General features: G+C 42.3%; 1 protein-coding gene across 1 annotated transcript in view; it reads left to right on the top strand.

Moving 5' to 3' along the window:
• The window catches only part of LOC124140715 (RNA helicase aquarius-like), a 75,196-nt gene extending 59,642 nt beyond the window's left edge, over nt 1-15,554 (top strand). Inside the window, exon 40 of the mRNA XM_048400161.1 lies at nt 11,926-15,554. The gene's annotated coding sequence lies outside the window, so the exon portion shown is untranslated. The remainder of the gene's footprint in view (nt 1-11,925) is intronic.
• The last annotated feature ends 10,257 nt before the right edge of the window (nt 15,555-25,811 follow it).

Genomic DNA, 25,811 nt, shown 5'->3' with positions numbered 1-25,811 from the left:
CATGCAGCCTTACAGAAAAGTTACCAGCCACGGGCAGGCGGGCAGGCAGTTATTTCGGAGACTGGGTATAGATATTCATGGTTCGAAGTTATCATTATGTCCACACATCTTGCGTGGATCGATGCTCGTGTTGTCAAATAACTGGATTGTCTGGTCCAGACTCGATTATTTACAGACCGCCATCATATAGCTGGAATATTGCTGAGTGCGGCGTTTAACAACAAACCAACCATTGAAGAGATGGTAGCTCTTTATCGTATATGCTGACAAATGAAAATAAGAATTAATTTCAAAACATATGTCAGTTGTGTGAATAAGTTGAAACCTCTGTACGTCTGTGATCTGTATGTAGGAGATAACCGACTGTGTGTTCACCTCTGTGGACTGTTATCAGCAAATCAAGGTCACCAACAACATTTTGAGAACCCAGGAGATTTATCTGCTAATTATTGCATTGAAATATGGCTCACTATCAAAGGGAAATAAACCATTAATTAAGATAGTCAAGTCAAGAGGCTCTTTGTTGTCAACAAGTTTCCAGCTATGCAAGCAAATTATGGGAAGATAACACATGATTATTATTGTAATAATGCTTACAGTGGTGTTTCCACTGCGGTTCCTGGGTCTATCAAGTTGCCCATGGAGGGATGTGGCGGGAGGCTGTGGGAAGATAGATATCCTGTAATTGTGCATGGAGACAGCCTAGAAGCCAGGTATTGCAGCCATTGGATGTGATCTATCTGACAAATGACAATTTTACCAATTCTTGGAAAATGATTCAGTTCAAGTAATTTGATAGTCTGTGAGTGAGTGGTGTTTATGTCCCGGGCAGAAATAGTCTTGTTTTATCACAGTGATTGGATTCATGAACAATGATTCACAATGAAAGACACAGACAGTATATTTTGTTTAAGTCTCCAGTCAACAATGCCACCAGAGGATCCAGAGGGTCTTTTCTGACCTGAAATCCCCAACAATCCCCAAACAGATCCCCCAGCTGGAATCCTCTTCTGGAATACCCACCGGAATCCCTGACCGGAATCCCTAACCGGAATCCCTAACTGGACTCTCTAACCGGACTCCCTAACCCGACTCCCTAACCCGACTCCCTAACCCGACTCCCTAACCGGAATCCCTAACTGGACTCCCTAACTTGACTCCCTAACCCGACTCCCTAACTGGACTCCCTAACCAGACTCCCCAACCGGACTCTCCAACCGGACTCCCAAACCGGACTCTCCAACCAGACTCCCTAACTGGACTCCCTAAACCGACTCCCTAACTTTAATCCCTAACCGGAATCCCTAACCGGAATCCCCAACTGGACTCCCTAACCGGACTTCCCAACCAGACTCTCCAACCAGACTCTCCAACCGGACTCCCCAACCGGACTCCCCAACCAAACTCTCCAACCGGACTCCCTAACCGGACTCTCTTACCCGATTCCCCAACCAGACTCTCCAACCTGACTCCCCAACCGGACTCCCCAACCGGACTCCCCAACCGGACTCCCTTACCGGACTCTCCAACCAGACTCTCCAACCGGACTCCCTAACCGGACTCCCTAACCGGACTCTCCAACCGGACTCCCTAACCGGACTCCCTAACCGGATTCCCTAACCGGACTCCCTAACTGGACTCCCTAACTGGACTCTCCACAGTTCCTGACTTCAATGCTCAGAGGCAGCTCATGTTTGAACACAGTGTTAACAAAAGCACCTGCCCATAGGCCCGTGGCAGTTAGATTTAGTGTTGGGGCTGTAGTATCAAATTTGTATGGGTCCTTATGGCCTGCAGTAAATTTATATGTCGATTTATTTGTCACAAGCTGCAGATTATTAAATGAAGGCCTGAAGAGTTTAGTCAGGGCCTGCAGCTTCTAAGTTTGTGGTGGTGAACCCAACCATCTGGTGGTTTTGAAAACTAAGGCGTCATGGGACTCTTCATTATGAGGCTTTGGGAGACGTTTCGCCAGACCTTTAAAGTGAGGATTGGTTGACTTGTAGGAGAGACTATGCTTGAAAGGTGGCATTCTGGCAAAGGGGCTCTCAACCAAAGCCTGACTTTAGGATGTCATCAGAAACTGATGACATCGATTGATGTTCACCCATGGTCTACACTGGGGGCCAGAGTGACCCCGTCGTCTAAGACTATGTAATTCACTGTGCAGACCTGCATCACTTTGGGCCTTGTCCCCACGTTAAGCTGACATGCCGTGATATAACTGGAATACTGTTAGAGCGGTGATACACCCAACTCACTCACTCACTCACTCACTCACTCACTCACTCACTCACTCACTCACTCACTCACCGACTCACTCACTCACCCACCCACTCACTCACTCACTCACTCACTCACTCACTCACTCACTGTAGTTTGTGGATCAGTATAATCAAAGTGAGTTAAAATGTGAAGTCACATCGGCAGTATTTCAGCCATATCGTGACAATGCCAACTTATGAAGTAATAGTCTACAAAACGATGGACTAGATTATCACAGATTATATTAATTTAAGACTAGTATATGAGCATTAAAAAATTATACCAGGGGTAACTATTATTAGACTGTACAATATGAAACTGGGCTACAGATTGTCAACAACCAAAGGTAGATCACTAGACGAAAATTAAAGCAAACAATTATTCTTTGATTAAAGGTCTAGTATGGAGAAAAGTACTTGAATGTTGTGGATTTACATACCAGTCTCATCAGATGTCTCAAGGATTTGAGACAAAATGGAAAAAAACATGATACTTTGTTCAGCACTCTGTGCTTTGTCTTTAAATGACATTTTATAAGCTGGGCAACAGTGCAGACAGACTGGGCTTTTGGATTTCAACTTCTTTTATTCTGTAAATGCGATGTTTCGGTACAGATGCCAGTACCTTTATAAAGCGTGTACTTGGATAAGACACAAACAACTGGACCACACCATCACGTTGACAGAATTAAAGAAGTTGAAATTTATGTCAGGTATGCAGCTCGTGTATTAATGGCTTTAATCCTGACTGACTCATTCCTGAAAAGGGGGTGTTCACTGAGCTCAGAACTTGTCAGATTCTTGATGGCAATGCTGCTGTATGTATACCAGTAAACACTGTTTCTCTGGACTGTGCTATTCCCAGTAACATCCCTAGGATTAGCATGTCAACAGCAGCCTTCCTTGAGGACTGAATAACTCCCCTGTGGTGAGTCCAGGTCAGACCAGGTCCCTTGTACCCCATGCTTGGCATGAGAGTCCAGTAAACTGGGGATCTAGTGGTTAGCTGACTTGGTGACTTGGCTGATTGCGCGTCATGGGATGCTCTGAAAAAAAGCGGGTTCACACTTCTCTTGTCAAGAGGTGGACATTACAACAAGGAGGGACTCTAATAACGACAAGGGCAGATCCAGAATTTAATAAATAGGGACTGGACACATTGCAGGAGGTCTCATGGCAACAGAAACATATGGAGGGACTGACATAGGTTGACTCTGTGGCGTGTAACCCCACCCCCACCCCCCCACCCCACACACAGACACAGGCACTACTCACACACACACTCTCTCTCACACACACATGCACAGAGACAGACACACACACACACAAGCAGAACCACATGCCCCTCTCCCTCTCTCTCTCTCTCTCTCTCCCTCTCTCTCCCTCTCTCTCTCTGTGCAGAATAATGTCCAAGTAAGACATTAAGTAACCCACTCTGCCATCATGCACAGTAATCCTGTAATCCACAGGCTCTCCTTCCAGCAGAACACCCCTGTAATTTCATGTAGATATCTATTTCCCATCCACACGCCAATAATCATATCAAAACAATAACAGAGATAAAAACAACTAAAAGCTCACAGTAAACAAGCCAACAAAGGATGGAGAACACCATGGAGCAGCGAGTCCGTCTCTTTGATAGCTAGATACGATAGGGATGAGAGGGAGTGTTTGCTGATACTTACTGGAAGTCAGATAGGGTGTCCAAGCTGTTGGGAGATACTGTTGTAGAAGCACAGAGCATCACAGAGTTGGGCTAATTACCCCCTCCTCCTCCGTGGTGTTTTTCTCTGAACCTCAAACGATCAGCGCTTTGAACTTTCTTTGCTCCATTTGAGGAAAGCATGGCTTTTGGATCCTTGATAAACGCTTCTGTTAAGCATTGTCTTTGTTTGATGGGGTATCTTTAGGGAAGGTGTGTGCAGAACATTGCTTAGTCAGAGGGGTCAAGTGAGTTGTAAATGTGGGGTTTGGTATCAGGTGGAGTTATTTTTGTGACTGGGTGTAAAGTATTTGGCTCAGAAGAGCTCATGTGAGCTGCTTAAAAGTTTTACATGTTTTTTACTTCTTCAAAATGGCTTGATGTGGATGTTTGTTACTATCAGGGTTCAAGGCATCAAAATTGGAGTTTCAATATGGCTGGCAAGTAGCCATCTTTGATTATATTTTTTTCTCATAAATCGTCTCCAAAACAAAAAGGTCCATAGACCTGAAACTTGTTGGAGATGGTCACTGTATGTATTTCCAAGTTTGTTTGAGGCATTTGAAGTCAAATATGGCTGCCATAGGCAAATGTGTAGTTAGTAGTGAGACTCGCCACATATGTTGAGTTGTTTGTGATATTTTAAATTTTACCCTTTGACCATACTCCTAAATTTCTTTCAAAATGCATTTCCTTGCACTGTAAACATCATCTCCCTAGAAACTACTTGATTTATCTGTTCTCAATATGGCCTCCTCGACGGCCATGTTATGAAAACTATTTATGGACATTTAAGCTGTTGACTACCTATGGAGTGACACAGTGATGTATGGAGTGTATGACACAGAGTTGCATGCCTTGGGTAAACGTCTATGATGGGGGTTCAAATCCTGGTTACTGTTCTAGATTTGCAGCACCATACCTGTGCTCGTGAGGTTCACGAATATGGTAAACGTTTGAGACCTGCACCACTTCGGGCCTGGCACAACATGATATACCTGGAATACTGTTCAAAGCAGCATGTAACCTAACTCTCTCTCACTCACTCACTCACTCACTCACTCACTCACTCACTCACTCACTCACTCACTCACTCACTCACACAGATAAGGAAACAAAAAGTCAATATTTGATTCTCACATTCAAGATCCAATTCACCTGAACAGATTGCTGTAATTATTGTTATTTCAAGATTCAACACGATAGTTTGTGAGATGTTTTTGGCAAGTACATTGCCTGAGGCCACACCTGCTCGAGGTAATTATTGTGTTGTGCTTCTGTCGTGTAGATGATGGAGATCGGACTCTCGATTCCCGAGACTAAACATTATGGCACGAAATATCCATACAGTGTAAACCTACCTTCATGAATGTCCTCAAGATAAACATCATCACGCAAACTATCCACCCAATATAAACTGCAACATATGAATGCCCTTGTGATAAACATCAGCATGCAAAAAAACCTGGCTAAATAAACTGTAGCATTTGGATATCCTTATTACGCAATTGCCCTGGGGAACAACAAGATCATGTGCATAAACCAGAGAAGCTTTTTTTCAAGTATGTCTTCTGGCCTAATCTGACCCGTGAAAATTCCAGAGAAGAATAGGTCTTCAGCAACCCATGCTTGCCGTAAAAGGTGACTATGCTTGTCATAACGGGATCGGGTGGTCAGGCTCGCTGACTTGGTTGATGCATGTCATCGATCCCAATTGCGTGGATCCATGCTCATGATATTAATCACTGGATTGTGTGGTCCAGACTCGATTATTTACAGACCGCCGTCATATTGCTGGAATATTGCTGAGTGCGGCGTTAAACAACAAACCAACCAACCAAATCTGGCCTAATCTACCAGACTAATATTGACAAGGTGATGCTTAGGCTGTCAGCTTGATGAGGGTGATGTTGGAACTAGGAGATGTTGAAAATGTGATTCGGGGGGCACTGGGGGCCCAGTGGTCACAGAGTTACATCCCTTGGGCAAGCCAGGAACCTATGATTGTGTTCAATCATGGTTTACACAGATTGTGTTTCTAGGTTGTCATCACCTTAACCGTACTGGGGGGTTTAACCAAAGTGGTATGTAACTATGTTTTGCATCGCTTCGGGCTTTAATACCACATCTAGCTGACACACAGTGATATGACAGAAGACCGCTCCATGGTTTAATGGTAGAGCGCCCGCCCTGAGAGCGGAATGTCCGGGGGTGTTACCCTGTCCGGCGCTCGGCATTAAGGGGCTAAAACAAGGAATGCTCGGCTCAGAGTCAGTATACTGTGTCTGAGTGGGGTATTCATGTTAAACTGCAGCATGGTATCTCTGTGTGCTAGCACTAAAAATCAGCATCATTCCGGACTAGTACAAGCAGCCACACACACACATGCATGCATGTCGCTATATAAGTGCAATAATCTTGGACATGATTTCACCTCACCTGAATGACTGAATAACTGAAACACTGTTCAAATCAACATTACAGAACACACAATTCCTTCATATTGCTCAAGTTAATTGTCATGGCACGACAGATTAACTATAGTAATATGAAAGAATCGGATGTTTCTAAACTTCTTTTAGGTAGTATATAAACTAACCTCAAGGGAACACACACAAAGGTTGATGTTGGGACAATTGTTCAAATGTGAGACCTGGTCGACTTTGTCATCAAGTCTTTGAATGGCATTTATATCAAAAACGTCGCCTTTACAGTAATTCAAGAAGTTGCTATCCATAAATTGTGTCTACTTTATAAATTCTCTTCCCTGTGTCATCATGCCTTGATATGGTTTGGATCAGTGCTCATGCCATCATCCACTGGTCCAGATGCAGTTATCTAAAGGTTCCATTGATGTATGTAGCTTTTCCTAGAACAGCCTCCATATGTAAAAGTATGATAGCTACATGGGGATTCTGAGTTAGAATCAGTCTCAGTAACCTGTGTCGTAAGAGGCGACTATATGGTTCTAGTCTCTGTGACTTGGTTGATTGCGTACCATTGCACCCCAACAACATGAGATGTTGCTCATAGTATCAATCACTGGTTTGTCTGGTCCGGACGTGATTATTACTGGCTGCTGCCATATAGCTTGAATACTGATGATTGCCGCTTCATACAGCTACAGGGGGCACGGGTGGCCCAGTCGTCTAAGGCGCTGCGATTCGCCAGAAACCTATGATTGTGGGTTCGAATCCCAGTTCGCCCCGATTATGTTTCAAGGTTTGTCAGCACCATACCCGTGCTCTTAGATTTCACCAATGTGGTAAACGTCTAAGACCTGCATCACTTCGGGCTTTCCTCCCACATTAAGCTGACACGATGTGATATAACTGGAATACTGTTAAAAGCGGCGTTAAACACAACTCACTCACTCATACAGCTACAACAACAACAACAACAACAACAACTACAACAACAACTACTCCAGGATTGTTCAGTGTGGCTGAAAACACCAGACATGAACAGGGCACAAGGATTGGCATCCTTGTCATAGACTGAGCTGGTCCAGGTCCTTCATCTGAGACTGGTTCGGATCCAACTCCTGAGTCTGGTTGATATCCATCATCTGGATCTGGTCCACTCGGGGCCACTAACTGATGTGTGCCAAAATGAACTCTGCTGGGACTGTTTTGTCTCAGAACCTTTGACAAGAAGCAGAACCCGCCAAGCTTAAATAGTGTGAAACATGAAGTTGTTGATGATGTTGCTAGTTTCTTTACAGCGATAATTGAATAATCAGATGAGTGTCATGTCTTTGAAATGATGGACTGATTTATCTGGCCTCAGAAGTTTGCAAATGGAATGTCATACTGATGGTAACTGTGTTATATTTACACAGGGTTCTGATAAGATGCACCTTGAGGAAATTGGCATCTGGAACCAATGGAAACATGTTGTTCTTTGGATTTTATGGTACAACTTTATCAGAACGTCTTTTTCTGGTTTTGTTTATGTGTTTGTTTGAACAGGTACAGCTTTCAAACGAGTTGCATAGTGTAGGATTGAACGTTTTAACATTCATTTTGATCTGATTTTTCTAATTATATATTGTAGAATATATTTTGTGTCTTGTTTGAAATATTTTCAACGATGGTTGAAAAATGGATACATTTTGATTGGTCCTTTGTGACAATTTTCTTTTCATTCTAATTTTTCTCTTTAATGTATACAAACACACACACTTTGTTTTCTTCTTTTTTTTAAGTGGAGAGACCATTCACTTATTTCAATTAAATTTCAAGATAGAACAATATTTAATTTCAAACACCTGCACCCAAATTCTTGCTGTGAAAAGCTGCGAAATTGCTGATGCGGTGTTAAGCAATAATCACTCACTCACCCAACTTCCTTTTTTGAAACTTCTTATATTCATTTTTGGCATATCATTCAAGAAAGTGTTTTCATTGTTTCTGTCATTGTAATTTGATAAAATAATTGAGGTAATGTTGCTGGACAGTTTGTGAAGGGGAGTGAAGCCACTCGAAGAGATCCTGACACAGTTGTCTGAGGCGCTCTGTTGAAGCGATTGGAGAAGCCGTGCACTTTCACTAATGATGATATCATTAGTTTCAATCATTTGAACCAGCTCCAGGATTATGAGGGTTAAGTGGATCCCGTGGGAGATAGTTACCGGAAGGGTTCCGACTAACAAGGTTAACCCTTTAAGTGAGACAAGGGAGCATTTGATTTGATGGTTTACAATTGGAACTCAGTATGAGATAAAAGAATGTAATGGTCTTTTGACATAAACATAAATACCTATACTACTCAAAAGAAGTAAAGGACCACCCGTTTCTTTCATATTACTAAAGTCAATCTGTTATGTCACCCTTTTTTATAACTATTGTAGATCTGTCATGTCAAGATGTATTAACTATAGTTATATGAAAGAATCAGGTGGTCCTTTGCTTCTTTTGAATAGTGTGGGTTTTTTTTTGTGTAAGTTGCCGTTGGCGGGGGATATAGAAACAGGCTCCGTCCGTCTGTCCGTTTCGTTTCCGGAGCATAACTCAGAAACTGTTCTATATTTTTTCATGAAACTTTGCAGGTCTGTCAAGTACATGCTGAACTGATGCCTTTTGCTATTTAGAAATTTTAGAAATTTTTAATTTTTACGTTTCTGTGCCAACAAGATAGACTCAGGTTCTGTGAGGGTAGGGTTGGTTCCAGAGCATAACTCATAAACCGTTCAATATTTTTCATGAAACTTTGCAGGTTTGTCAGGTACATGCTGAACTGGTGCCTTTTGCTATTATGAAATTTTTAGAAATTTTTATTTTTTTACGTTTCCGTGGCAACAAGATGGACTTAGGTTCCAAACTCTTCTTCTTTTTACAATTTCCCTGACAAGTTCCACCTCAGTTAAAAAAGGTTAGGGTTTGTTTAGATTTAATTATGTCATAAATTCTGCAACAGGTGCAGGGGATATAGCCACGTTAGTGGCAAACTCTTGTTTTCATTTCTCATCACGTGAAGTGTGATGGTAAAGACTGATGTGGGTTTGAATCCAAATTCATTCTGTAAGCAGCCCACATATTTTCATGTCTAAATCCTTTTGGGCTATGACGGGTTAGAATCCCACATTTGCCCTGATTATATTTGTAGGTTGGTAAGCATCATACTCGTGCTCATGGTTTTCACCAAGGTGATGAGCGTCTAAAACCTGCATTACTTTTTCTTTCCTCTCATATCGGGCTGTCATGCTGTGATCTAACTGAAGTCCTGTTAACCATTGATACCTAGAAAATGTAGTTTCAAGATCACCAGTGAGTAATCGTTGCCTAGGGCTCACTCACTCACTCACTCACTCCCATGAAGATCCAGGTTAGAATTGGTCTTTAGCAACCAATGCATTGCGTAAGAGGCGATTATGTTGATTTGGGTGGTCAGGCCTGCTGACTTGGTTGATGCATGTCATCATATCCCAATTGCGTAGATCAATGCTCTTGGTGTCAATCACTGGTTTGTCTGGTCCAGACTTCATTATTAACAGACCGCCATCATATAGCTGGACTATTGCTGAGTGTGGTGTCTCTCTCTCTCACTCACTCACTCACTCACTCACTCACTCACTAACTCACACAAGAAGACGTAGCTGCAAGATCGCCAATGAGATGGTTAGCTACAGTCAGTGATATGGTCTTGGCTTAGGGCTCATTCACTCACTCACTCACTCAAGAAGACGTAGTTGCAAGATCGCCAGAGAGATGGTCAGCTACAGTCAGTGGTATAGTCATGGCTTTGGGCTCACTCACTCGCTCACTCACTCACTCAAGAAGATGTAGTTGCAAGATCGCCAGAGAGATGGTCAGCTGCAGTCAGTGATATAGTCATGGCTTAGGGCTCACTCACTCACTCACTCACTCACTCACTCACTCACTCACTCACTCAAGAAGACGTAGTTGCAAGATCGCCAGAGAGATGGTCAGCTGCAGTCAGTGATATGGTCTTGGCTTAGGGCTCATTCACTCACTCACTCACTCACTCACTCACTCACTCAAGAAGACGTAGTTGCAAGAAACGCCAGAGAGATGGTCAGCTGCAGTCAGTGATATGGTCATGGCCTGGGGCTTCTCTGGCATTACTGACAGGCTTAGGCGAGATGACTGCAGTGATAGACTAGGACGCTGCTCTAATTGTACTAATTGCTGGCATTAGAAGTCTTACAGTTCTCTGTAAAGCCGGTTAAATTTCCAATTTTTCTTAATGATACTCGACAACTGTCAATCATAATGGTGGTTGTGGTTTTCGTCAGTAGGTTGAGTGTGGGAAGATCTGTTCATCTTCAGGTCATTTCTGTCGGGCATACTTTAATTTGGCACATAATGAACTGCAACCTTTAGTTTGCATGCAAGCTCAAGAACTAGTCACCCAAACTATAGTCTAGAATTTCGATTGACACTTCAGGGCTCAATTTAGCTATATAATACATGCACCAGTGCAGCTTTTTATTATAAAATGTAACTTAGTTATGTTTGGATGCACCAAGCGAATGTAAAAAAAAGTTCCCTTACTTGTCCAGACACAAAATCAATCTTTGAACACACTTATACCATTTCACCTCACCTCACCTCCAGGCTACCAACCTATCCTTGTCGTCTCATTGGATGGTCAGTATCTGTGACTTTGTTAATTCCATCCCCCCATGTACCCATGGTATGGATCGTTGTTCACAATATCACTCACTGGTTTGTTGTGTCCAATGATTTACAGGCTAGAATATTGCTGAGTGATGTAAAACAAACAACAAACAAACTATATATGTACTGACTACAGTCTGACCCTTGAAAACCCGGGGTAGAATAGGTCTTCAGCAACACATGCTTGTCATAAGAGGTGACTAACAGAATCGGCTGGTCAGGTTGGCTGACTTAGTTGATGCATGTCGTCGTACCCCTATTGCGTAGATCGATGCTCATGATGTCAATCACTGGATTGGCTGGTCCAGACTTGATTATTTACAGACCACCGTCATATGGCTGGACTATCGCTGAGTGTGGCGTAAAACAACAAATAATGACAAAAAATGACTACAGTCTGGGTTGTGTTGAAAATATATGATTGTGACAATCTCTTTTATGACAATAGTCATGATCCATGACAGCTTTCTCTGGGGCAGTTTCGGGCAGTCGGGTAGCCTAGTGGTTAAAGCGTTCGACCCGGGTTCAATTCCCGACATGGGTACAATGTGTGAAGCCCATTTCTGGTGTCCCCCGCCGTGATATTGCTCGAATATTGCTAAAAGCGGCGTAAAACCATACTCACTCACTCTCTGGGGCAGTTTCAGGAGCCAGGGTTGACTTCCGACCCTGTTGCTGTTGTGGTAAGAAATATGTAGAGATGCTGAACTACCCAGTGTCATATATCTGATCCATGAAAATGTTGTCAGGTAATATGTTTGATCCTGAGAATTGCTTATTTATATGGCAGATGTTTATTTGCTTGGATTTGTTCCAGGAATGACAGGGGCATGCTGCCTTGATAGGTTGTACTGAAGCTGGGGGCTGGATGAGCTGTAGGTACCATGGCCCGGTCTGCTGCTGCCTCCACTGCTGTTGCTGTTGCTGTTGTTGTTGCTGTTGCTGGACTGAAGATGTCAGAACCTGCACCATCGTGACCCAGTCTGCTGCTCAACAGATATAAACACTGTCAGAATGTTGGAGGAACCTTAGAGGATTGTGAGGAATCCTTTCAGTGACAAGTGCATTAGTGGTGGGTGGTAGTTCCTGGTGTACAGGAGTGGTTGTGGCATTGCAAGAGGGATAGGACTTCTGTCCTTGTGTGGGGGGCTGAGTGGGTGGGGAAGAGATCCACAGGAGGGGTAGGACAGTGTTTCTGTCCTTGTGTGGGGGGGGCTGAGTGGGTGGGGAAGAGATACACAGGAGGGGTAGGACAGTGTTTCTGTCCTTGTGTGGGGGACTGAGTGGGTGGGGAAGAGATACACAGGAGGGGTAGGACAGTGTTTGGTTTAATGCTGCTTTCAACAGTATGACAACGTCACACAACTTATGAACACTATGAACAGAAATCTTTGAGAATATTACTTGTAAATAGTATTGCAATATTAGGGCCACCAATGATCCACCAGTTCATTAAGTCTCTAGCCAGGTGGAATGTCGCCAATGATGCATGACAAGCACCTGCTGTACCTGTCCCACTCCGTCTATTGTGTACAGTAGCACGCAACCTTACAGCCATACCTTACCTCCAAGGGTTCAACACAGGGCCATCAGGTGTAAATTATCACCAGATTACCTGTGTAAAACAAAGCCCCTTCCACTCCACCCATAAAACATGGCAATGAAACACTGTGTGGTCGTGCTGGCGACCGAATCAAAGTACATAACTGGCAATAATGTCTTTGATGAGAGAACAGAAATCCACAACGGCGATAAAAGAATTAGGATATGTTTGACCAGGACACTAAATGGCTACAATATTTACACCTGACGCTTGATGTAAGAGTGTTTCAGGTGTCTGTGGCTTAAGACTCCTTCGTAGACAGACATTAGCCATGAATTATGAGAGCTTTTGCGGAAGATATTTACTTTATGTAATATATCAGTGTAACAGTGTTTCTTTGTGTGAAATTCAGCAGGGTCAGGTTTCTAGGTGTTTGAGTGAGTGTATAAGTGAATAGGGAAACGTTTTTAAAACTTTATGAAACTTTGTGTGCGTAATAAGAGTTTAACAAGTTTGCTTGACTGCTCAGTCTGTTCTACTATCATTTAAAATTGCACCACATTTTCAAAGTGTTTTCATTGAGAAAAAAGCCAGTACAGTAAAGTATGGTTATAACGAACTCAGGGGTGGTCGGGTAGCCTACTGGTTAAAGCGTTCGCTCGTCACGCCGAAGACCCGGGTTCGATTCCCGACATGGGTACAATGTGTGAAGCCCATTTCTGGTGTCCCCTGCCGTGTTATTGCTGGAATATTGCTAAAAGCGGCGTAAAACCATATTCACTCACTCACTCACTCACTCACTATAACGAACTCGAAGGGACCACTAATCATAGTTTGTTATGACCGTTCGTTGTAAGTATTTCGACTGCAGACATCCCATAAATGACATCAAATACATAACACAAGTAAAAACATGTTATAAATATGTTATTGATAGTTTCACTGACATACAGACACAGGAGTCTATTGTTAATTGGGGGTGCAAATGGAGGACAAGGTGTCAGTACTTAATCCAGTTAATCACGAGCCTTCACTTGTTTATTGCCGCTGTGAACAGCCATGCGTGGTGACAGGTGAGCAGCCCAGAGATTAACAGTTCATTATAAACAAACATAGTCGCTCACAGAGTACACATGGGCTGACAAAGTGAGTTCGTTTTATCCATTATTTCGTTATTAGCGTGTTCATTATATCCATCAATATTTTAAATATAAAATATACAACAAAAGGCTGGGACTAAAAAAAACAGTTTGTTATCCATCAGTTCGTTATAACGTGTTCATTTAACCGTAGTTTACTGTATAAGATTTTATTCTCTGTGACTATATTTTGGTAACCTCATTTCACATGGAGAGAAAATGCTCCATTTTATACTCCATGATTTACTTTAGAACATCTGTCTGTTGAAGGAACGTTTAAGTCTAATATCTCCAACATTTCTTTTGGCAACTGTTTTAGTGGGTTTAGTGTTAATATACTACTCCACTTTTGATAGAGATAATCAAGTATGTTTGATATATTTAGATATACACTTGACATATTCTGAGAATCAGTTTTGTGTATAATGGAAAGACAAACATATCAAAAGTGGTGTAGTATAATAGACAATTATGAGCTAACTTTACCGGTACTTGACAGGAAACAAATCTTACTGGACGCCAGCTTCAGTGCTGTGTAGACTGTTCATTCATACTGTTGCATTGGTTGACAGATGTTAATGAAGTCTCACACTTAACTGCACAAAACACCAATTGAATAGATTCCTGTAAATCTTATGTACGGCATTATGTGTTCATTATGTCTGTTTTGGACCATTCCAATTGTGATGGTGGCCTAGGGGTAGCCTAGTGGTTAAAGTGTTTGCTCATCCGCCGAAGACCCGGGTTCGATTCCCCACATGGGTAAAATGTGTGAAGCCCATTTCTGGTGTCCCCCGCCGTGATATTGCTGAAATATTGCTAAAATGGCATAAAACCATGCTCACTCACCCACTCATCCAAGTGAGACAACATGTGTAAATGTAGGTATGTTACATTATTGAATACTTTGATACCGGTATGTGTTTGTTCATATATTTGCAATTTATTTGTCATATGATGTCATTTGTATCATATGGTGTACCATTATTTGATACCTTTGTATCTTGTCATTGAGGGGTGGTCGGGTAGCCTAGTGGTTAAAGCGTTCGCTCGTCACGCTGAAGACCCGGGTTTTTGATTCCCGACATGGGTACAATATGTGAAGCCCATTTCTGGTGTCCCCCGCTGTGATATTGCTGGAATATTGCTAAAAGCGGCGTAAAACCATACTCACTCACTCATGTCATTGATATGTGATATTTACCACAAAACTCATATTAATATCACCTTCTGATGAAGTAAACAAGCTTTGCTGTTACCAAGTTACAAGATGTGTCATATTCAAGTGCTTACTATGCTACTAAAATAAGTTAAGGATCACCAGACTGTCATGGCCTGGCAGCTTAACAATGGTAATATGAAAGAATCGGGTGGTCCTTAACTTTCATAGAGTAGTATATGTGTATATAGAGTGTACATAGCTCACTTTGGCATTGTCATACTTGTACATATCACTGTCATCAGTAGAATAAAAAAATGTTTTTTTGTATTTAGTTTTGGAATGTAAAATTACCAATCATGCAATCTCATTAAAATCAGACATTAGTTCTCGCTACCGCTAAACTAAGATGTGAAATTAATGAGATTGACCAATCATGTTGCTTGTTGTATTCAGATTTTCACTGTAAAATAACCAATCATATCACTTGTTACAAATAACAACTCATTCTCATGTACATTGTTGATCATGTCACATATTTCACTCCGACAAGCTCATGAAACTTCAGTTTCATATAAATGTTGTACATAAATAGTTTGAACTGATTTTATTGTCTGTCATCTTTTAATAGACGTAATGGAATGAGGGATCAGTGTGCACAGTTGGCCATGTTGAATCAATAAATCACATAATAGGTTTTTAAGACCGTCTTCAGTCTCCTGCTGATTCTGTTTCGATAAGCATTTTGATGAAAATCCAATGCTGAATTCATCAAGACCATTGATTAAAGTAAAACATACTGGATTTTCTGCACCATTTGGTGACCACGTAACAAAGAACACACTTAATGACTAATCGTCATGGTGACATGTTATACGAGTATACAAGTACACGAAGTCAACATCCCAAGGAGGAGAAAAGCACTGTGCAGAAGTGTTGTGATGTCTCTCGCAGGTCGTTCTCATCTTCCTGACTATAAAAGTCCAGTGTCCTCCCTTGCCCAACGAGGCTGCAATTATGAAGTTATGTTTTGGCTGGACAGACGAGTCTATGCATTAGGGCTGGGACGGGTAACTCGGGTACCCGGGTCGGGTGGGCACACTGAGTAGGACCCGGGTACGCTCAGGACTACCCAGACCCGTGGTTAGTCATGTAATATATAGTTTAATGACAAAAATTGTCTAGAACTCTGTGGTTACACTACAAGTCACTAATGCATTTCTTTCTGACTATGCACCAATTCATAGTGACTTTTCATATGGTTGAATAAAGATCTAACTTAAGTCAACTTCAGTGTATGCATGACCAGATCGTTTAATACATGTATCTAAATACATTTTGCAAGTGCTGTGGCAATCTCTTTAAAATCAGATCTTAGTTCTCGCTATCGCTAAACAAAGATCTGAGGACATCCCATTAAGGGTCACGTCAGAACAACCTTTCATCCAACCAATCAGAGCGTCGCTTACCAGATCATGAAAGTGACAGTCGGAATGTGTTTTCTAAACATGCAACCTCGAAAAACGTTAAAACGGGGTATTCCGAACGACAGTTACGGCCCGTCTGACTGATTCCGTCAAAATTATCGTCTATCTCTCGCTTCCGTAGGATAAACATTTGAACGGAGGAGGCATTGCACAGTACGTGGGAAGCACTACAATACAATCGTAACCACATATTAGACATTCCAGATTGTTCTTTTGTTCAGTTTTCAAAATTTTAATCGAGAACAGTGTCAACATATTTTTCAAGCGTAGTCTGAAATGGAAGTTGCCAGGTTGAAACGAGTGCCGTAAAGCTCCAGAAAGCTGCTTTCTAATTGGCTGATGTTGACTTCTTGTTCTTCGTCTCAGTGGTCGGTCAAAGTTCACGAAAGGTAGTTCTGACGTGACCCCTAATGGGATGTCCTCATATCTTTGTTTAGCGGCAGCGAGAACTTAGATCTGATTTTAGTGAGATTGGTGCTGTGGTAAAAACAATTACCAATCGGACATTTTGTATCTCTTCAGACCTATAGTTGGTACCCGGTAGGGTCGGGTAATAGAGGAGTGGGTACCTGGGTAGTAAATTTGGACTCGTCCCAGCCCTACTATGCATAGTCCAATCAAAATCGCTTATTGAAATCGACATCTGGATCATAACCTGACATGCAGATTTCAGTCGATTGCAGGACTTGCAAAGCATGTGTACCAACAACTTAGTGTCAACAGATATTTTACAAATCTTGTCATGTTTTTAATCAAGGTGCTCACATGATTTGATGCACGTTGCAAAGTAAGCCCCCATTTTATTACAATATAGAACATGATTATCGGTCAGCTCGTCTTCACTGGGCGACGCATTTAATTTGAAGCAAATGTAAGTTATATGAGAGAGGGAATCTGATTGGTCAATAGGAGGTACACAGAAGGGACAGAACTCGTAATATATATAGCCACTGGTGGTGCTACAATTGTGCCCAGAAATACCAGTCTAGTTCAACAAGGGTGGAAACTGGACTTTTACATTCAGTTAACTCCCTCGCCTCGGAAAGATTGGTCATCCTGCGTCTGCTACAGATTGGATGCCATTTTGTAAGAACAGGGTGTCAAGTCATGGGAGATTTGGCAGTGTGGAGTATTGACTGGTCACTGACAGATCAAAATATGGGATGTATCCATAGTCTTTATTAACATGTACCTATGATAACAATTTGAAAACATTTCCTAGACTTCGTTTTAAAATATGGCATGTTACTTCCTTGCAATGTGAGAATTATTTCTGTCAACTGTGATGAGAGGAATTCTTGCCGAGAGCTGTGTAAAAGTCTACTGATTCACTCTCTAGTCCATCCCTGGTCGTCTCGCCAAACGACGTTTACAGATGGTACTTTGTATCTCAGTGGCTGCCTTTAGTCTGTACTAGTACACATGGGCACTGACACACAGACACACACACACACACACCACACCACACCACACCACACCACACACAACACCATACCAACACAACACCATACCAACACAACAACACCATACCAACACAACACCATACCAACACAACACCATACCAACACAACAACACCATACCAACACAACACCATACCAACACAACACCATACCAACACAACAACACCATACCAACACAACACCATACCAACACAACACCATACCAACACAACACCATACCAACACAACAACACCATACCAACACAACACCATACCAACACAACACCATACCAACACAACATCATACCAACACAACACCATACCAACACAACAACACCACACCAACACAACACCATACCAACACAACAACACCATACCAATACAACAACACCATACCAACACAACAACACCATACCAACACAACACCATACCAACACAACAACACCATACCAACACAACAACACCATACCAACACAACAACACCATACCAACACAACACCATACCAACACAACAAAAAGTCCCCTATGAAGGAGGTACCTTAATTATCATACGTGAAGTGGTGCACAATTACCTATTTTCTTTCTTACATTTGCAAATTTTCAGCTTCCTACTTCATGAAGCTCATAATTACAGCATAAATGAATAAAACAGGCTGATTTTTCAAACATCCAAAGACAAGTTAACTTTAACAAGTCTGATCCAAGATTGTTTACCACTTTTTCTACTGTCTCTATATTTTAGAAAATTGGCTTGCGTCTAAGACTTTTTCTAGTTCAAATATTACTCTTTTTAATGTATTTCATCTTTACCTAAACAACCAGTGTAAGTGTTAATATATAAAGTCGCATCATAGGTCTTCGGAAATTATACTTTTTTGGACGGACATGTTTATCGCGATTAATCACGCTATAGCAAGGGGTTTGGCGTCACACAGACATTGTAAATACTCAGATAATGGGCTGTTTAAGGATAAAACAATATTCACTCACACACCCTTAAAACCCGTAAAACAATGTCTAACACTGTTGTTTTCTCTAATTAGGCAGATCCAGTGTGCCAAAAAGGGCCATTATCTCCGAGCCTATGCAAAAACAGGAGTAAGTCAACACATCACCACTCCCAGATTCCACATGGGCCCTTAGAGGAAATACCCAGACTATGATTTAGTAATTCTGTCTGAATCCATATCATTCCTACGAAGGGAACACACTGTTTAATTGGCTGTGGCTGAGGTATACTGTTAGTGCTTGCTACCATAGTGTAAGTCTTCAGTCAGGTTCCGTTACACCCTTGAAATTCCCCCTTGCTCTCTCAGAATACCTGTCACTTCCTTTGGTATCAGAGCCTTCAGCTTTATCTTCCTGTGTACCAGCAGCATCATTAACAGGTTGCAGCCATGTAGCAACATCAACACTGATCTGCATGGCCCGTAACTCACAGCTCCACCCCAGACTATGTCCTGTACTAGGAGCAACATCAACACTGATCTGCATGGCCCGTAACTCACAGCTCCACCCCAGACTATGTCCTGTACCAGCAGCATCATTAACAGGTTGCAGCCATGTAGCAACATCAGCACTGATCTGCATGGCCCGTAACTCACAGCTCCACCCCAGACTATGTCCTGTACCAGGAGCAACATCAACACTGATCTGCATGGCCCGTAACTCACAGCTCCACCCCAGACTATGTCCTGTACCAGCAGCATCATTAACAGGTTGCAGCCATGTAGCAACATCAGCACTGATCTGCATGGCCCGTAACTCACAGCTCCACCCCAGACTATGTCCTGTACCAGGAGCAACATCAACACTGATCTGCATGGCCCGTAACTCACAGCTCCACCCCAGACTATGTCCTGTACCAGGAGCAACATCAACACTGATCTGCATGGCCCGTAACTCACAGCTCCACCCCAGACTATGTCCTGTACCAGCAGCATCATTAACAGGTTGCAGCCATGTAGCAACATCAACACTGATCTGCATGGCCCGTAACTCACAGCTCCACCCCAGACTATGTCCTGTACCAGGAGCAACATCAACACTGATCTGCATGGCCCGTAACTCACAGCTCCACCCCAGACTATGTCCTGTACCAGGAGCATCATTAACAGGTTGCAGCCATGTAGCAACATCAGCACTGATCTGCATGGCCCGTAACTCACAGCTCCACCCCAGACTATGTCCTGTACCAGGAGCAACATCAACACTGATCTGCATGGCCCGTAACTCACAGCTCCACCCCAGACTATGTCCTGTACCAGGAGCAACATCAACACTGATCTGCATGGCCCGTAACTCACAGCTCCACCCCAGAATATGTCCTGTACCAGGAGCAACATCAACACTGATCTGCATGCCCGTAACTCACAGCTCCACCCCAGAATATGTCCTGTATCAGTAGAGACAAAACACATTTTACATAATGTTGTCCCAGTGCTGGAGATAAGGCGTGTTGTGTCTGCTGTGGCGATATGAAGACCGTCACACCTTATAATGTCTTTCCCTTGCCAACTGATGAAATCTCTAATCACGAATGAAAAGAACCAGACTTGGCTTAAAGAAGACAGACATTACCAGGATAAATTTGAAATTTTGATTTAAAACAACACCTTTAGAAAGCTATGGTGTCCATCTTCATGGGGGTCCTAGGGTCCTTGAGGTAAGTTGTTTTCGTTTCTAAACCTTCCATTTTTAACATTTGGATACTGTTAAACCTTGACCTCAAACTCCCCAGGCGATTCAACTCAAGCACTCGAAAGAACCAGGGTTTAACAATTGATTGGAACTATTGATGATTTTCAATTGTCCGTGACAAATACAACAATGACAAGTTTCATATGTGTTACACCTTTAATATTGTGAATGGATGTAACAAAATCCAACTAAATACTGTTAGTCATTTCATTTACACTTCGCTTTCATACTACAGTAATATAAAACTCTCTAAACATTCGCTCCTACATTGACACAATACTCTCTCATCACCCCTGCCCAACCCCACAGTGACAATACTCTCTCATCACCCCTCATACAGTGACACAATACCCTCTCATCACCCCCTCCTACAGTGACACAATACTCTCTCACCAATCCCCTCTACAGTGACACAATACTCTCTCACCAATCCCTCCTACAGTGACACAATACTCTCTCATCACCCCCTCCTACAGTGACACAATACTCTCTCACCAATCCCCTCCTACAGTGACACAATACTCTCTCACCAACCCCTCCTACAGTGACACAATACTCTCTCATCACCCCCTCCTACAGTGACACAATACTCTCTCATCACCCCTTCCTACAGTGACACAATACTCTCTCACCAACCCCTCCTACAGTGACACAATACTCTCTCACCAACCCCTCCTACAGTGACATAATACTCTCTCACCAACCCCTCCTACAGTGACACAATACTCTCTCGTCACCCTCTCCTACAGTGACACAATACTCTCTCACCAATCCCCTCCTACAGTGACACAATACTCTCTCATCACCCTCTCCTACAGTGACACAATACTCTCTCACCAATCCCCTCCTACAGTGACACAATACTCTCTCACCAACCCCCTCTACAGTGACACAATACTCTCTCACCAATCCCTCCTACAGTGACACAATACTCTCTCATCACCCCCTCCTACAGTGACACAATACTCTCTCACCAATCCCCTCCTACAAATGTGTGTGCAAACAACCCTGATGGAAATGACGGGTTCATTTTTCATCACCGTCAGTCTAATAGCCTACATATACCTTTGTCTCAATCAGATACACAGTGAAGAAACAGCACACTAAGAGGTAACTATCTTCACGGGTGTCTCTTGGTACTGAAGAGAAGAACAGGAAACACTCTTAAAGCAGTCACTGAGGCTCCATGGTAATATTTTCATAGGTAGGTTCTTTCAAGCTAGCGCCTGGCAGTTTGAGCGAGACATGACTAGTACACCATGCAGTGATACTGTTCTGCATAAACTTTCTTGTAGATCATGAATTTCAGAGCTTGAATAGTTGACCTACAGCCAAGACTTTGGGAGAATGTAGATGTTTTGTCTACAGTCTATAAGGTGAATGAAAGATAAGACGGAAATGTTTTTACCAGATAACTTATTCTTTCAGCACAAGCCTATGACTAAGTGGTGTTTCGGTTTCTTACCCTTCCTTATCGGCCAACATGTTGGTTGGCAGTGATGTTTTCAAACACGACATATTTATTTTGACAGACATGTATACATGGTGTATTTTGAGTTGTCAGTTCGCTTTGACCTGATGTCTGTGTCAGCTTGTCTTGGTGGGTGGGCCAGGAGACAATTATTGGGTGGCAGGTGTGGACATGGAAACAGATCCTATTCACCAAGTAGGACAACAGGTAGGGTATTGGTGAAAGTTTTGAAGGACTGGGTTTTTGTTTGAGACAGAATATCTAATGGAGGCCTCACCTCATACAAGTCCAATACACCAAGTAGGACAACAGGCAGGGTATTTATTGGTGAAAGTCTTGAAGGACTGGTTCTGGGTTTTTGTTTGAGACAGAATATCTAATGGAGGCCTCACCTCATACAAGTCCAATACACCAAGTAGGACAACAGGTAGGGTATTGGTGAAAGTTTTGAAGGACTGGGTTTTTGTTTGAGACAGAATATCTAATGGAGGCCTCACCTCATACAAGTCCAATACACCAAGTAGGACAACAGGCAGGGTATTGGTGAAAGTCTTGAAGGGCTGGTTCTGGGTTTTTGTTTGAGACAGAATATCTAATGGAGGCCTCACCTCATACAAGTCCAATACACCAAGTAGGACAACAGGTAGGGTATTGGTGAAAGTCTTTAAGGGCTGGTTCTAGGTTTTTGTTTGAGACAGAATATCTAATGGAGGCCTCACCTCATACAAGTCCAATACACCAAGTAGGACAACAGGCAGGGTATTGGTGAAAGTCTTGAAGGACTGGTTCTGGGTTTTTGTTTGAGACAGAATATCTAATGGAGGCCTCACCTCATACAAGTCCAATACACCAAGTAGGACAACAGGTAGGGTATTGGTGAAAGTTTTGAAGGACTGGGTTTTTGTTTGAGACAGAATATCTAATGGAGGCCTCACCTCATACAAGTCCAATACACCAAGTAGGACAACAGGCAGGGTATTGGTGAAAGTCTTGAAGGGCTGGTTCTGGGTTTTTGTTTGAGACAGAATATCTAATGGAGGCCTCACCTCATACAAGTCCAATACACCAAGTAGGACAACAGGCAGGGTATTGGTGAAAGTCTTGAAGGACTGGTTCTGGGTTTTTGTTTGAGACAGAATATCTAATGGAGGCCTCACCTCTTACAAGTCCAATACACCAAGTAGGACAACAGGTAGGCTGTCTGCTTGTAATTGGTGACAGTCTTCAAGGACTGGATCTGTCTTTTTTGTTTGAGACAGAATATCTTGTGAACACCTCACCTCATACAAGTCCAATACACCTAGTAGAGAAAACAGGTAGGGTTTCTGCTTGTAATTGGTGAAAATCTCAAAGGAGTTGGGTCTGTTTTTTTCGGTTACCCTGCCTGGCGTTCAGCATTAACGGGCTAAAACAAGGCCTGGTCAGCTCAATGTCAGTACATCTTTATATAAGTGCAATAATCTTGAACATGAATGTAAACCCCATTTCACCTCACCTCACCATTTTTGCTTCTTGAACAGCTAACATGGAAATAACAAATTTGTTTGGTTGAAATTCTGTTATTTTCCGGCTGTCACAGTATAGCTTGGTTATTGCTGTCTGCAGCACCAAACAACATTCACTCACTCACTCTAACAACCTCAGACAGGTGTGATATAGCTGTGATACCGCGGGAATCTGGTAAATCCCATTTCCTGGTATATGAGTCTCATGATTGCACATGTTATCTTCAATCTGTCAGGTCAAGTAGGAAGAAGAAACAATTTTATCAATAATGGCAACGTTTCTGCCACAGAGCTACCACGAACAACAACATCACTTTAGGTAATGTTAGGTCAATCTAACCAATCGGGTATTGGCATCTAATGAGATCCGGAGACTGGGTGGTCCAACCATCAGCTGCCAGCAGGGCTTTGTGAGTTTGTAAATAATGTCAGAAGGTCCTAAATACACCTGGAAATGTGGAAACAGCCACTGGCCTCCCTGATGGTGTGTATTGCGTGTGAAGGTTTGTGGCCATCAAGTCACACAGGTGATGATGCAGCACTGAGCACTTTGGTCTGCCTCCAGTCATGCTGCATTGTTCCCGAGAGGAGGTATATATAGGAACTAGGTCATTTAGGTCATCAGTGAATATAGCTTAGGGAACATAAGATTATGGATTGTATTTTACGGAGTTATTTCCCTTGGCTGCCATCTGAGATACACTGGTTTGATTCAATTTATGCTTTGTTTCACAGTCAGGAACTAGGTAATTAGGTCATTGGTAAATATGGCTCAGTGAAAAATAAGGTTACGGGTTGTACTTTATGGAGTTATTTCCCTTGCCTGTCGTCTGAGATACACTGGTTTGATTCAATTTATGCTTTGTTTCAGAGTCAGGAACTAGGTAATTAGGTCATTGGTAAATATGGATAATAGTCAGAAATAAGGTTATGGGATGTACTTTATGGAGTTATTTCCCCTGAAAACATTGTGTGGGAGTATGGTAGTTATGACTATCATTAGACTATATGTTAAAGAATGGGAGTTTGGTACTGGCACTAACAGCAAATCAAACTACATTGCCATGACATCACCAGTGCACACTGCACCTTTCTGCCAACCATCTCATACACAAATAAAAAATTACCTGGAAGCACAAGGTCTTCTTTCCTGGCCTTATAATCTCGGGACATCTTTTTCAGCTAATTGCAACTATATTTTCAACAGTGTTTTGATTCCATAAAATATATCAGGGGCTTCCTCATATGACGCTGCAATTTTTAATGTGGATCTGTGCTGAACGTATTTCAGAACCTCATTGTTATCGGTGGTCGAGTTCAAGCTCTTGAGTGAGAGAGAATCTATGCTAAGTTAGTGATATGGTGATAGGGACATCATTTCTGAAACATAATTATGGTGGCGAACGGATCCAGGGTATTTATCATAACAGAATGGAGATATAATTCCCTGGATCATTGAGGATGTTTCAGATGAGGTGAGGTAAAATAGGGTTTAATGTCACGTTCAAGATTATTGCACTTATATAGCGACGCAAATGCACACGTGTGTTGCTGCTTGTACTAGTCTGGACTAATGGACTATATAGTACTAGTGCATTGAGATACCATGCCGCAGTTTAACATGAATACCCCACTAAATCACAGTATACTGTCTCCGAGCCAACCAGTCCTTGTTTAATCTCCTTAATGCCAAGTGCCAGACAGGGTAACAACAAGTACCATCTTTTGGTATGATGCTGCCAGGGATCAAACCCTGGACCTTCCGTTCTCCAGCGGACACTCTACCACTACACCACGGAGCCGCTCCCCATGTTTTAGAAAAACCACAAGATGAGATCTGATATTTGACATTTATTCAACAATGTTATAGTGAGAATACACTGTGTATTGATTGCGTGTATAACTCCATTCACTGAGGTAGAGGAAACAGCTGATCCACAGATGTCATTTACACAGCATATGAGTGACATCCGCAATATACAACACATAAATAGTCAATGACACTTTGTACAAGCTATTATATATATAGAATATGAACATGCTTTTACAACAAAATGTACAGATACAGGATGGCAGATGAAGTGATAGTTGGTGATGCTTAAAAAGTTGTAAAGTAGTAAAATAAAACAGTCATACAGATCACGCCATTAAACTGCACATTTTTCATATCATTAGACCAGCCTGATTGTTTTTCTTGCTTGATAACTTTTCTGAATCATTTGCCAAGATACTCAAGGTAAATTTCACAATATACTCAAG

The sequence above is a fragment of the Haliotis rufescens genome, unplaced genomic scaffold (genome assembly GCF_023055435.1).
Source record: "Haliotis rufescens isolate VD_foot unplaced genomic scaffold, xgHalRufe1.0.p SCAF_2, whole genome shotgun sequence".
NCBI classification, from domain to species: Eukaryota; Metazoa; Mollusca; class Gastropoda; order Lepetellida; family Haliotidae; genus Haliotis; species Haliotis rufescens.
Note: the sequence above shows the minus strand (reverse complement) of the source record. Positions and strands in the feature narration are given on the sequence as shown.